Source organism: Danaus plexippus, assembly GCF_018135715.1.
Source record: "Danaus plexippus chromosome 22 unlocalized genomic scaffold, MEX_DaPlex mxdp_27, whole genome shotgun sequence".
NCBI lineage: Eukaryota > Metazoa > Arthropoda > Insecta > Lepidoptera > Nymphalidae > Danaus > Danaus plexippus.
Window position 1 is genome coordinate 3,399,598 of NW_026869855.1, and position 16,255 is coordinate 3,415,852.

The window sequence follows — 16,255 nt, forward strand, 5'->3', positions numbered from 1 at the left end:
ACGGCTACAGTTTTAATTTTTAACACCAAAGATTTATTACGATATAGTCTTTTTATAAAATACAATGTTTATTGTAGTAAAAATTTACATCCTACTAAAAACTATCATCGTGAAGGCGATTAAAAAGACAAAATCATCTTTTTATTATGATTTAAATGTGACATTTATTTTTATTTCGTTTCTAAAAATTTTATAAAAAAGCCATATTCTAACTTATATAATACCCTTGCTTAAAATTTGGATCTGTGTTACATTTTCACATACAAAAAATAAACCAAAAAATGACAAAACTTCTAACAATAATAAAAGGAATTTTTTTAGATAATAATAAATATGTGTTTATGAAATAAAGTCTTAGAAATCATGATTCTCAGAATCGTCGTAAGTAGATGTGTTATTCTATTTACAAAGCTTACGGAAAGTTACTAGCGACGTGGAGAGATACTAATAAAGATTGATATGGGATGATTTCTTGAAGGGCAAGGTTCGGCAATTCTTGGTATCTTATAGTAATTTGTATTATATTTGAATATTTGTACATAATATTTCAATTTAACAATTTTAAGTAATATATTATTAAACAAAGTAAGTTATTTCATGTATTTCGAAAATTGACCGTTTAACATGTATTCACATCAAAAAGCATTATTTTTATGAGTCTGTATTCTAAAGATTTTGTTAAGTGACAAGTACAACAATTCCTATTATTCGTGGAAATTTGAAATGAAAAGTTTACAATGTGCCACGCCCGTGACTATCTAATGCTTACAAAGAAATTTCCCTACAATAAATTTTAACACTATGTGAAAAATGTTTTTCACACAACATAACAGCTTATTATTTATCGCATACATCTCAAGGAAGACGAGTATGTCCGAAAAGCACATCAGTATGTGACCATTAATTTTGCATATTAAATTAAGTTAAAAACGTCATTGGTTCCATTTATTTATTTAGTATTACATTTCTAGTGAAGATTTTTACCGTTGCAAAAAGAAGGTTTAAAAAAATTCAATTAGAATAAAAGAATAAGATATAACAATCGCCACAGATAAAACCAAAAAACAAAACAAATTGATATTGGCTTTAGGTATAGTAATAGTAAAAAAACCGTTTTCTAATATCGGTACAATTAACGACAAAAATAAAACTTCTGAAGGGTTTTATGTGTTTCTTAAGAAACTTGATTGTGCACATGCCATATAAAATAATTATTAAGTCATTCAAAAGATTATTTATTTATCATCTTCACAAATACACAAAATTTATTAGGAAAGGGAAATATAAGGACGATTTAGCCGAAGACAGTAAAACATATTTGTATCCAATTTTCTAAAACACACAAAAATTTTTAAAATTTATTTTATTATTGTTAGTTAATATTTACTTTATAATGGTCCATGAACTTGGATTTTACCAAAAACTCTAAAATGTAATGATATCTAAGTTTTTGGCGCGTACTCATATAAATGAAATAATTTTTTTACATAAATAATAATAATTATTATTACTATTAAATAATAATTATTATGTTATTTAAACATATTGCTAAAGTTTTGATTTCGGTTCGATTAAAGGTAGAAATAAAATAATGGAAAAACGTAATGTTTTCTAAATAATATAATAAAAGTAAATGTTACCCTAATAGAAGCAAATAATTTTATAATATCAAAGTCCTTCAAACAAATCGTTATTCAAAAAGCAATAAAACTAATTTTAACTGCAAAAATTAAAGAATTAGAGTAGCTAAAACAGCATAAATTATATCTAACAGAAGTTATAGCCGGATAGTTTCACAAATAAATGCTAGACTGATTAAAATACTTCAACTCTGTAATTGATGCAACGAACTGCAAAAGTGCAAACAAACGTTCCTCCAATGCTTTCAGTTAGACTTACAAACGTTTATTATACGAATAAAGCATTAAAAGATTGCCAGCTTTTATGTTTGCTATTCCATCCTTATACTCTCTGTAAAGATGAAACTGCATTTACCAGGAATCTGGGCTATTACACTATACAAGAGGATGTAGAAACTAGAAATATATATAGAATGAATGTATTTTTTTCTCCTTTTTATGTTTCATAATAATTACTTTAGTGATAAAATGGATATATGAACTTTTGATGTTATAAAGTGTTCATGTCATATAAGGTAAGTGTTCTTATTGAAGAATTCGTTTATTTATAGCACGATAACAGTTATTATTTGATACATTTATCAAGTATTAGTTTCATGAAAATAAAAAGAAAATGAAATTTTTAAATGAAAATTACGTTAGGCACAAAAAAATATTACAAAAATTCCCTTTTAAATATGTATTTATTCCATGAATATTTGTATAATTGTTGTGAAAAAAGTTTAAAGAAATGTTATACACAAAACTACTTTTATAAGGACACCATGTATAAATTTCGAATAAAAACTGGTTTTTCACGCACTCATAAACATGTACATTTCCATTTTTCACATTTATCTGCATATTATTATTTTAATATATCCTTTACTCACTCACTCACTACAATTTTCCATTAATAAAATATATATATAGTATTTTATTATACGAAGTCATTTCTTGCTATCGTTATAACATAGTTATACTGATGATATTATTACATATTTTATTAATGTATATTCAAAATGTATGAGTAGAGGTAATTTAACGTCCTCTGTGTTACGTTATGTCGTTGCAAGGCTTATTACTGAGTTGGCCATTTGTTGGTTTTACTAATAAAAATGCTATTCAGATTTGTAATAATCTTTGCAATCATATAAAGTGTACAATTATTAACAATTATTTTTAACGCGATAACTGTACTTATACAAAGATAATATTTATAAAGCATTCTGTAAAAAAAAATTGCATTGAATATAAAAGAGGTAGAGAAAAGTTGAATGTTAATATTTCTAAGGGATGTGAAGTAACTTGCTTTTAAAGGGAAAAATGATTTAAATAATATCATACCTCAATCCTTCCCTTTTGTCTCTTTAGCTTAAAACATATAGCGGTGTAATTCTTATTATTTGAATAACTTATAATTGAGGGTAGTTGAAATTATCAGGTGTCGCCCGCATAAACACATGCGTAGCCACCTGTACAAGTATAGTCACAATAATGAGTGTCATTTGGTGTAAATAGAGGCAAGAGTACAGATCACGGATGGTCTCGCTTAAGCCGTTGCATGGATCGGACGTCTTCGAAGTAGGGGGTTCGTCAAACCGTCTACGAGATTACTTTCAAGAGTGGGATCCTGACGATATTCAAGAATATAGGCATCGGTGACGTCAGTTATGCTGACGTCACTCTTTTTAAAAACCATGTTTTGGACCTTACTCCGACATATATTTTAATTAAAAAATTACTAAAGTATTTACCTTGGTAATTTAAGTTGTGAGTGCAAAAATATTTTAAAAAATATAAGTATAAGCACCCTTAACTTCTTTCATTTCACCAATCAATCTCAACAGGCAGGAAAACATGCAAGTCCATGATACAGTAAACAGTAACCACACTTACAAAGATTTAATTTTTAATGTAATATATAAATCTACAGATATAAATATTTTTGTGGAGTTTTATGTAGGTTTCCTTTGATACCTAATTTCTACATAAACAGCACAGGTGCTTCTTCCTTCTTTAAATGTAGACTATTCATTTGGTTACAGTAAAATGTTAAAGCCTACATAAACTATATACCTACTTATAAATCAATTCTTGCCATTAGACTGTTACAAGTATATAACAAATCTAATTCAAACAGACGGAACATAAATCTACGGCAAGAGGAAAACCCGGTCCCAATAAATCTTTTTGAACGTGGAATATTCATGAAGGGTACTTTCTATACATATGTTAGTCTGAGCGAATATGAGTATAGTTTATACTTGTTCCTTAAGTCTTTTGAGCGTAATAAATAAATATATGTATATATCGATGTATGCCGTACAATTTATATATATGTATATATACGTAAACATTACTATAAACTCGTATACATATAGCATAGTTATCAATAAGCTTTATATTTTTTTATATTTATGGAACATAACAGAGACTCTTGGTGAAAGAAAATAAAGTAGTTGATGCTAAATGACTAATAATAATTGACCACAGATTATTTTATTCAGAAACGTAGCGATTTCATAGAAGTCAGTATGTTTGGGATTAGTGGACATAGGTATATATGTCCATTGACAAATCTTCTGGGATTCACATGTTAAATGTTAGGTGCGTAAGAGTACGGTATTTTCTATTATTTATATATAAATATTCTCCCCATTATAATTTTTTGTATTTAACATTGATGTATGTATAAACTTTCAGATTAAAATGTGTACTTAGTCATTGCTTTACATAATAAGATTAAAATTAAATACAGCAGAGGTGAATTGATGCGTGGTAGTAAAATAAAATAAAATTTATATAGCCAAACTCTTTTTGTATTTATGCTTTATTTTTTAGTATTCAGAAAAAAAAACCTCACATTAATTAAATTTTATTTATTTATTGTTTTTACTTGCAAATTACTATGGTATTGTAATGAATATGGTATTTTACCAGAACTTATTTGGATGACCAGATTTAAATGTATACCTTTTTTGACTTAAACCCTCAATCATCCCTATTCCTTTTACCTCGTAAAGTGCGCTATTCGTCAGACAATTCCAGTGATAGTGACGGACGTTTATTCCCATTACACAGGAACCTTTTGTATAAGTTTAGGCAACAATAGTGTTTGGAATTACAAGCATACAATAGTAACTATATGAAATAGTATTTTGTATATATAATATGTACATAACACTGTTTTTTTTATACAATACATGTAAATATGTTAATCTTAATATAAAGTACATTTTATAAAAAGTAAATGTAGTGAGTTTTAGAAATATTATTATACAAATTGAACAAGATTCCAGGGCTGCCAGACGTCACGTATTTTCTGATACATGAAATGTGGACGATCGAGTAGCGTAAGTATGTACTGTGATCGTATGAGCCATGAAAATTTACGTGAAGTAAGTAATGTTTTTATGTACCTTGGCCAGCTGATACCTGAAAATTAAACGTTTGACCAAGCTAGCACGTAGGAATACGATCATAGTACATACTAACGCTACTCAGCCGTCCACATTTCATGTGTCAGAAAATACGTGTCGTCTGGCAGCCTCGGGATCTTGGACTCAAAGGGATCGAGATTTGATGCATGTAAATTTAGACATTCAACCTGTTTTAACAAACTCAATTACTTAATTTTAAGAATGGAAAAACCGCACAAAACAATTTTTTATATTGATAATTTCATTGCAACATTTTAACTGTTTGTGACAGGAGAATTAGAGATTTTAATCTAGGTGGTAAAATATGAAGAGACACTTGAGCTTATTACGAAATTTTGTGATATATTTGAATATCATCAAAACATAAAGGCTTCCAAGCAGACTTGATACGTACGCGCTACATATTATAAAATAAATGATCATCGCCGGGGCAACATCGTTGTATGGATAAAATATCATATAACGAGTGACGCCGCTGACTCCGCGGAACCAACACCAAGCCGTGTGAACCAGAAGATTCCTGATACCACACAAGCAATGGAATGGCATTGCTATCCTAACATCGGGGCAATCATGTAGTCTTAGGTATAGGTTATAAGTTTTAATATGTAATTTTTATTATAATATACATATAAGTATGTTTCGTAGTTTTCCTGGAACCTCCGGTTGCCACCTTATATAATTGACTCATATTCAAAACAATATTTATAAACATTGCGGAGAGTATTATTTCTGCGTTTCCACACCTTCCCAGAGATAAACCTGCTATTAGATCACACACCAGAAGGAAATTTTTCCCACCCAAAAATGTGGTCGACAAACAGTGACTTAATTCCAAAACTATATTAGAACTTTATGGCTAATTAACAAAACTCATTTGGACCATGACACATCGAGGACAACTAAGAGGCAAGTATTACTGAAATCTAGATTAAGAAAGTAACCAGTTCATCGTGTACTGTTAAAACAAAGTTAAGTTTAAAAATGATTCAAGAAACAATCAGATTTATGCTGGGTTGATATTTTGAATAGATTTAGACAATTTGGTTGATTTTTTTCATCGATTCATTGCATGCAACAAAACTTGGAATCATTAATATCTGACATTCATTGACGTTCTTTTTTCCTAAAAGAGAATAAAATTCCAATAATTCCATATATATTTTGGGAGCAATGGTACTACTAATATTTTCTGATAAATGTTGCTGTAGTAAATTAGATTCAATGAATCTTTCCTGCCCAATATTTATTTTATTTTATGTATATTAAAAGTATTGTTCATTACGGGCAATCAAAGCAAAAAATTTGATAAGTGATGTCTTTTTTAATATTTTGCATTTAAAACTTTTCAGAGCATTTGTTAATCTTAAGTGGCCCTATTTATAAAAATATAAATAAGTTCAATTCGGTTGTGGAAAACAATAGGCTTTCAACTGAAAAAGTAACAATTAAACATATTTCTTTGCTCTGTTCATAATTCCCATTAAAAAACCTTATTATATGATATCCACTTACCTTTGCAAAAACAAATATTGAAATCTGCAGCGTCTATTTGTTGTTTCTATTAATATATTGGAAATAAATACCTCAGTTATAATTATCCTAAAAAATACGATGGTAATAAAATGGATATATATATTTATATTACATCATGGACCACTAAATATGACTTTTATAGTAGAAAGTAAATTATTCCATTCGTTTGAAGCTCTATAAATATTATGGACATTTATGGAATGTTTGTAAGAATATATAACTCTTAATTTACTACTGAATAAAAATAAAAAACTAATGTTACGATGAAACTTAATGCATATTTTGTATATAGATTTTAATCTGTTTGAGACTAATTTGTGCTCTTTTTAACTGAGCTAAAGTCACTGAAATATAACTGTGTATAAATATTACTGCGTTAAGTATATTGTAATCTTCTTCTTTTTAATTTTTTTGCACTTTTTTAACTTTATTTGTCTATATTCTGAGCCGATTTGTTTTATGTTTAAAATAATAAGTAAGAAGTATTTGAAGCAAAACTCTGAAACAATTTTGGTGACTACTCTTGACTCATAAGTAGGGAAAGTCATTATAATCACATATATTAAAACAAATTGATAAACATTTTAACAAAAATGATAAAGTAACGAGAAATAAACAACGTATAAAAAAAATTAAATCATATTTTCAGCAAAACGACCAACATAAAGCATATTTATTGAATGAGCACTGAGCCCTTATTTCCTTTTATAGTAATATTTGTGGAGCCGGAAAAACAAGGATCGCGGAAATGCATGCATCACTAAATACGCAATTTCTGTCATATGTATTCGCTATGAATTATAATTGAAAATGGTTTTTAATTACAATATAAAAATCGATGGATTATTATTTCTTCCATTTATGTTGACTTTTTATACTTAAATATTTTTAAAAGTAGTTACTTAAATACATATAAGAACCTAATGCTTCTATAATTTTGAGAAATAGTAACTCGCTAACACAAATTATAATGGAGGACCACCTCAATTTAAACCACCAAGTTTAATTACAAATTTAACGAATTTATTATCATTTAGAATAAAGTGCACTACATTGACTCAAGCAGATATTATTCGGATTATATATCATGTTGTAGCAAATACAAGGCTTATAAAACAATTAATATTTATAAAAAAATATTTTCTTAAGAGAAGAGAAGAGCCTCAATATTTTATTACATTTTGAATTTAGTAGTGTCCAAAATAGGTTTCTACAATTGAGCTTATAACGCAAGCCATACTACACATTCTCGCCGATTATTTTAAAACAAATTGTGAAAAATTTTAAATCTTTGACTCTGTCGTTTTGGTTTATATTTTTATTTAAATAATATCACATATATTTTTGTTACCAGCTCTTATGCAATAAAAAAAATTATAGCAAAATTTTTGATAGGGTACAAAAATAAAACACATTGCTAAAAAGTTTATACTATTGCAGAAATAATCGAGACTACACTACAGTAAACAGAAGAGTAAAATAAATTGAAAACTTTTTGCAAACATTTCGTCAATTCTGTAATTGAATTTTATTTATCTTATATAAATTGCTTATTGATTAAACCAATATTCTAATAAATATGTGGCAATTAAAATAAATTTCTTTATAATCTTTCTCCTAGCATAATATATAAGTCAAATGTATATTTACCGAATTACGTTTTGTATTCATTTTTTACTTATATTACTAATTAAGTAGGTACATAAAACAGACTAGATTTATTGTTTACAAATATTCCAGAAGTAATATCATCAAAAGTACATAGATAATAAATGTTATCGTTTCATAAAATCTAACAACTGGGTAATCGTAAGTTTCGTTTAAAATGATGATTCTTCAATTTTTGTAGCAACTTAGTGTCAAAAATTTACAACAATTTAATTATTAACATAAATAAATTAGGGCCGAAGTAAAATCACAGCCAACTATACCATGTTAGAGGAAATGTGAAGGATTTTACATAAAATATAAGATATATATTTATTTAAAATTAGTAAATATACAGAGCAACCTTGAGGCTATTATTATGTTTAAATAGAATTATTAAAGATTCACTTCGTTATTAAAAAAAATTATACTTATTTTTTATTATTTTCAAATTTGGTTAGGTAGAGAGAGGAGCTTGGACGGTGGAGGTGAGCGTTTAACGCGAGTTAGATAGACGCCACTGAAGCCTACACCTGGGTCACAAGTCCCAGGCACCGTTGAAGCTCCTCTCCTTGCAACGCGATAGACCCGGCACCCGCACGGTGAATCCATTGAATGCTATGAGGTTTCGTCTCTAATAGTTGAAAATCAATTTTTTTTTTAATGGAAAATAATTCGTAAATTGTTGGCAGCGGCAATACGTCATTGTTTTCTTCTTCAATTAATATATATATATATGTATATATATGGTGTTCTTCTACGTATTCCAAAATTATCTTAAAAAGGATTTGTTATCCCAAGAACTGAATTATATTTCATGGAAACGGATTAAATTAGAAAAGTTTATAATGAAATACTCGAGACCGTAGTGGAGACAAGTTTGTTGTCCAGATACCAAGCTTTGAAAATATGTTCAGCCTTGAGACACACTAAGCTCACCAAACCACGAATACACAATTATTTAATATATCTTATTACAAGATGTAGAAATAGATAACGTATGACACTGTTTTATAATATTCTTGTGATCTATTGAATTAAAAAATATAAAAATTATATTTTATAAATATAAAAGTCATTAAATCGTATTCATGAGAGAATTTTTTTTTTTATTATTAAATTTTACTCTCCCAAGCTAAAAAATTAAAAAAAAAATAAAAAACTTCTTGTGTCTTAATCTTTATGATACCATATTTTATCGAAGTGTGAAATGGAAAGACTAAGTTGTACGACGTCATACAAAATAAAACGCGCCAACCGAAGATAGCTGTCAAATGACATCTTTTCATTGTAGTATCCCAAGTGAGATAGGAATGAAAACTTTGTTATGTAAGTTACTTGCTTGTCTTTTAGTTTGTATTGGAGCAAATATATGCGTGATAGATACCTTGTAAAGGTTTTCTATTTTGAACACCATATTATTGTACAATAAACTGTAAAAACATAAATTGGGATAATCTTCAGTTTGAAAAAACAAAAATAAATTGAAACCAAAAAAAAAAATATTAATTTGATTTAAATGAACACATTTTAATTATGAAATAACAAATCATCGCTCTAAGTTTATGATCTGAAAAAAGAAAAACTGTAAAAATTACATTCTAAAAGTTTTTTAATTCTATTTTCTAAACGATTCAGCTTTCCAAGTTATGCTTACACAAACTTGTAATATTAACTGATACTACTGACCATGTTGCAAATGCAAAAGCTAATTATAAATTGCTTTAGTAATTCCGAGCGAGCGGGTACAGTTTTCCATTAGAGAGAACATTCTAAGTAGCAACGCAAATGAACTCCAGTCGAGATTAGGGATCTCTACAATTATTTTAAAAAATACATTCCAAGAAAAAAAAATATTTTCAAATTAAATTAACGTAGAATCTTCAAGGTTATCTGTTTCATAGTCAAGTTTATACGAAATCATAGTTTTTGATGTTATTTTTGTGTAAGGAACCTAAAAACATCATATGCTTTTATAACGATAAATATACTTGCATTAAAGAGCCACTCAGTAAGTATTTCTCAAATCTATTGAACTACTTACTCTGTCAAACGTTGGCAAACTTTTAACTTTGATGTTGAAAATGAAACCTTATGCTTTCAAAACTAACCAAATAGTTATTTTATGCACTGGGAATGCAAAAAATATTTCTTCAAACTAAGTACAGTTAACTTTGGACATAAATACTTTTACTTACTTTTTTCTTTTAGAAGTATTTTCAATAATAATTTGGGTAGCCTGGTATTTAAAATTAGCGACCGCACTATACCGATTTACAAATTGTAGTAATATTCGTCTCAACCTACTAAGGCTCCAATACGAGATCTTCTTCAACCTTTATCTATAATCTAATTAAATAAACTCAAATAATAATTATAAAGAACTTGTCCAAATTGACAAATAATGAATATACTACATGTTTATTTTATGAATTTAGTGTATAAGATACTTCTAAGTTCTTTACTAAGAACTTATTAATTAATCATTCTGGTTTTGAACTCATTAAGAACAAAAAACGTTGTCACAAAGAAAATGTAATTACAAAAACCAGCTTCACTAAGAATTATTCATTAAAACCAAATAATATAAAACCAAATTAAACTATTTTAGCGTGTTTTAAACTGCTACGTAATCCGCGTGTTTGCAAAATCACGTATATATCTGTGGTATCAGAGCTCTGTACGCAAACACGTTGCAATCAGCCGACAATGTCGGTTCACCTGACATACGTCCACGACGAATTTAATACAGAAAAAAACGTTGCTTTTACACTTCTCGCAACAGTTTAAATTTTTATATATGTGTATTTTATTGAGTTAATCATTATATGTGCAAAAGCGTTCTTTAAACTTCTGATCATAAATATAGATGTTAAATGTTTTATAAAATTTACTATCTCAAAACTTATATTCTGAATAACTAAGTAATTATCTTAAAAAAAAAAAAGAAATACTTTGATAAAAATATTCATAGTTGAGTAACATTGGATGAAAATTTTATACAACATTACCTATTTTCATAGTCTCCGAATCATTTACTGAATTCATTTTTAGTTAATTAAGTTTCGGAGAACTATAAAAGTTATGTAATTTATATTTAAAACGTTCATTTCCATATAATATGCGCCCAATTTTCTTTATTCGTTCACCCACTCGAATAGGTTTTCCCATTAGTTTTGGCTAATAATACTTTATAAGTAATTTAAATCTAAAATTTAAAATAATTATAAGAGTTGAAACTATGTACTAGTTTTATTCGTATTATTTTTTTTCATCCTCACTCGTAAAGAAAAATAACGCTTTGCTTATTTCTGCTCAAAGAATAAGCATTAAAATTTATCGAGTATTGCACCTTTTGCTACATAATAAAGGAGAAAAGAATAATCACTCATTCGAACAATTCACGTTCAAGACTGAATAAATTTTTCAAGAAATCCGAACATTATATCAAGCAATTCTTCAAACTTCAGTACTAATTATATTTTTACCTCAATATTATAAAACGCTATAATGTGAGTGTAATATAAAACTAAGAATTGCGTTTTAAAGTAATTGGAACATAATATTCTGGAAGTTTCAAGTTGAAATATAAATGTATCAATGCATTTTTAATTCTATTTCATTCTGTATATGAATTAAAATTGTATTGTTTAATTCAATATTATTTTAACCTTACCCAATAACATAATCAGATATGTGTTGTTATTTATATAAATCAAATAATATATGAAGGTTCTCTGTCTCGAGCGCGTTTTTTAGAAAGCATTACTGGGCCAACACATGGCTTGTTCTTAACTATCATCAGCCTTTCGAAAGAAACTTAGTAAATGTTTTTGACGAATCCTTCATTTTGAACAGGATCTCTTACCACTATTTATACCAATAAACACTCACTGTTGTTACTCACTTGCACCCAGGTAGACATATAGGTGGTTTTGCAGGTGACACCTGATAATTTTAACCATCTATAATTAATTATTACTTACGGCGATATAATGTATATATATAACAAGAAATTTAATAATTTTTCTTAAAATAATTTTATATTAAACAAGTAATGTTATTATGTTCTTTTATATAAATCTTGTAGAGCTTTTTCTTTCACATTTTGTGCTCTTATTTAACGTCGATTCCCTGAAAAAATCCTTAGGGAACGTCTAGCCGTGTTCAATTTACGTCTAAATTAAGAAAGTTGAGTGATACTTTTTCATTAACAGGTATCTAAAATCACCCTGAGGAAATACCCTGATCAAGATAATAACCCAGAAGATAGATTTTTTTTATATTTTTGAATAAAGAAAGAAGGTCCAAAAACACTATAATATTTTTAGTAAACAATGTTAATAATAATAACTGACTATAATTTTTTCTTAAGTACAAAACAAATCAATAAATTTTCAGTTAATAAAGATGAGGACACCCGAATATATCATTACTAATAATTAAAAATACTCATACAATATGTTATTATTTTTCATTAAAAGAAATAAACTAGCAAGATTACTTCATACTTTGTTACTAAAATGATTTGAAAGCGTTAAAAATACGTATATTTCACATTTAGTTTAAACTCAAACAATACAAAACAAGATAAAAACAATCAAATGATACTAAAAGTCTAGAGGTTTTTTTCTTAAAGATTAAAATATATTATGAATCCTAATAACATGTAAACACAACCTTTTTGGTCACATGAAGATAAGAATTAATAGTTATCTTAATAATTTGTGCCGTAATGTAATGTAGTTTTTAGATGTGTGTTTTTGTACAGTGTTACAATTTCTTAATTTGCAACTAAAACGATGAATTTAGAAAAAACCTTGTTTAGAATAAAACTAAAATTCAATGTTGGAGTATTTTTTTTTTGCGAAGAATACAACAAAACGTTAGTCTTAAATATATTTTCATAGCTCTGATGTTACTTTTTTCAAAGAGTTTTTGTCACGTATAGTATGTGAAGACGTCTATTTATATTTTCTATTGCATTTATAGATCTTATATCTTCTTATTCAAAAAAGTTAAATAGTCTAGAGAAATGGTTACTTAAATATTTTCTTTCTACTAAGTTTATGTTACAGGATCGTAAAGTAAATTACGTCTTTTCATGTCGGCATGACACATGATCGACACCCTGGGTTTCGAAGCACGCTGTCAATTAAACATATTAATGGTTATACATATAATATGAAGTTGATAGAATTTCTTAAGATACTGTAATTATATATATTGGGGATATATTATTATTATATTTCATTGTTTCTAAAAAGAGTGATGTCAGCATTACCGACGTCACGAGTACCTGGTTCTTGATACTGTGATATAATATATGTGGGGGATATCCATTAGATAAAATTAACTTTTATAATAAATAGAAGTCAAAAAATCAAATCGAGAAGCCAAATGTTAGTTAGTTGTGGATAAATGATGATATATTATATAACATTCTACGTATGCTCTTCAAACGAAGATATTAAATGACTTCATCTTTAAAATAATGATATATATATATTGGCATTTACAAATGCCACGATAGAAGGCAATGTCGAGAGGACTATCAAAGATGTAATCTTCGAAAGTATTCACAAAGTATTGAATAAATAATATGAAGACGTAGTGCATAATACATATAAAAAAGAAAATTTGTTTATGAAAGTTAGTTATGTTTATTTGAGTGTATAACAGTTTTATTGAATTAATTGAAAGTTTTTCCTGATGAATTGAATGGGTGTATTAATAAAATATTTAGCTATATAATTATAAGTATTAAGGTAGGTACATAAATTCATTAAAACGGCGAGGACTCCTGGCTGGTTCATGTTTGTACTACCGTAGAAACGACAGCATCGCTAAACGTGCGGTAAAAGCCTTCTACTGATGTTATAGACGTATACAACCTAGATGGAGATTTTTAGAATTATTTTCTTTGAAATATAAAAGCTGAGAGGCAACATATTTGGTCTTTATAATCAATACTTTATATAACAAAACTATTAAATAATTTTATTGATAAATGGAATTTTGGATAAAACATTAAGTAACTCTTTAACAAAAATAGCCCTTCTAGCTTTTTTAACCCAACGTAGTCGTTAGAGGCGGGATAGCTCACACCCTGATTGCAGTATGTTTGCGTATCTACGAGCTTAAAAACCGCATTGTATATCTATAAGGTATATATAAAACAAATTTATTTTCCTAAACGAAGTAATTACATGCATGCCAGATGCCGGCTACTTCGTCTTAAATTCGATATAATGATTAAAGAATAATATTTCGAATACTCTTTACTCCTCTTTTAGAGAATAGACTTTTTGTTATACCAAAAATTATTTTAAATGTTAACTTTCAGTAATAAACTTAAATAAAGTTATTAGTCGAAATATTTTTGAGAAATTACCTCCAAAATTTCATATTATGATTTATAATTTGAAAATTTTTATTTTATAATATATACATGTAGGTACACGTTATTGACAGCAACTTAAAAAGATTTTTTTTCCATAAGTTTATCCCCACAGTCAAATTATATAGGAAAAACTTAAGATGAATAAAATCTATTACTTGCATAATAAAATTAATTTAAGATCAAAAGTTACCAAAAATAAAACGTAAAACAGTTCAAAAATATATTTTCTAAAGCGAGATCCAAGACTTTCGCGAGTTTTACTCATTTAAATGAAAGTAATATTTTTCGGATATACTACGCGTGCTTTATTTTTTGTTAAGACTATATATAAAGCACACGTAGTGTATCCGAAAAACATTAGTTTCATTTAAAAGATATATTTTCTATGCAAAAAAATTTTAAGAACCTCATCATGCTGTAAAATAATCTATTATCATTTGAAATTTATATACATATTTACGCACACGTCATAATTTTAATTTATGATATTTTTTTCTACAAAGATTAAATTATATTTGGATGCACTTACATTGAAAAACCTATCTACATAACAAAAGAATATAATCTTGCGTGTTCCTATATTTAAGATACATATTTTTTAATTCTTACTGCAGTCATTATTTTTAAAGCAAACAATGTAGGTATCTCAGAACGTTGCGTCTTTTGTTCTTAAAAAAGGAAGCCAATAAAAACGTGCCTTTCAAAAATAGACCCTGGAGCCACCAATTATTATCGTAGAGACGGAACAATAGCGCAATGATGTCTAAATAAAAAGTTTGGTTTACTATCATTAAGTAGATGGTTGTATTCATTTTGCTCCTCCTGGCATTGATAATTAATCCTGGAGATGAAAAATTATTCATTTATCCAATGCTTATTATACTTGAATCATTAAAAATATTTTACCAGATGAGATAAAAATTTTGTCTCTTTGATATTTCCAACAATTTCTTTTAAAAATTTCAAATAATTAATTTTGTTTCTGGTTAGTTACAAACGTGTGTTGCAGTATATAATATCTCTATACTCATGTAACTAATGACTTAAATGTTCTTTAATATAGTAACAAAATTTTAGTGGAACATATTATGGTGTTATATATCTCTTTGTGTAAAAATGAATCCCTGAAAATTCCATTTAAAACAAAAATGATACAGTTACTGGTTTGGTACCGATAAGGAATATGACAACTCACACTACAGCCACCCAGACAAAATGTCTGACGGAATGTTTTAATTTTCATTGTGCATCAAACCATTTACGGCCATTTATTATGATTTACGGGTAAAAAATCTAGGACACCGACGTAAATTTGTGAAAATCATATTGAAATAAACAAACTTTCAAGTCCATCCATTTACAATAGTCAGACCTTTTTTCCTTAAATTAATAAAGTATTTCTTTATTACTGTCTAAAGAGTTAACTATCTTTCAAGTGTGGATAGTTGGAAATATACTAGATATAGTCTTGTCGGATGGGTGGTAATTATGCCTAACTTTCTTGGAATGCGATAAGTGGCTCGTAGTACTTGGTGTTATATTTTTTACTTAACTTGATATTGAGTAATTGATATTTGATATTTATATTAGATGAAAAATTTCTTGAA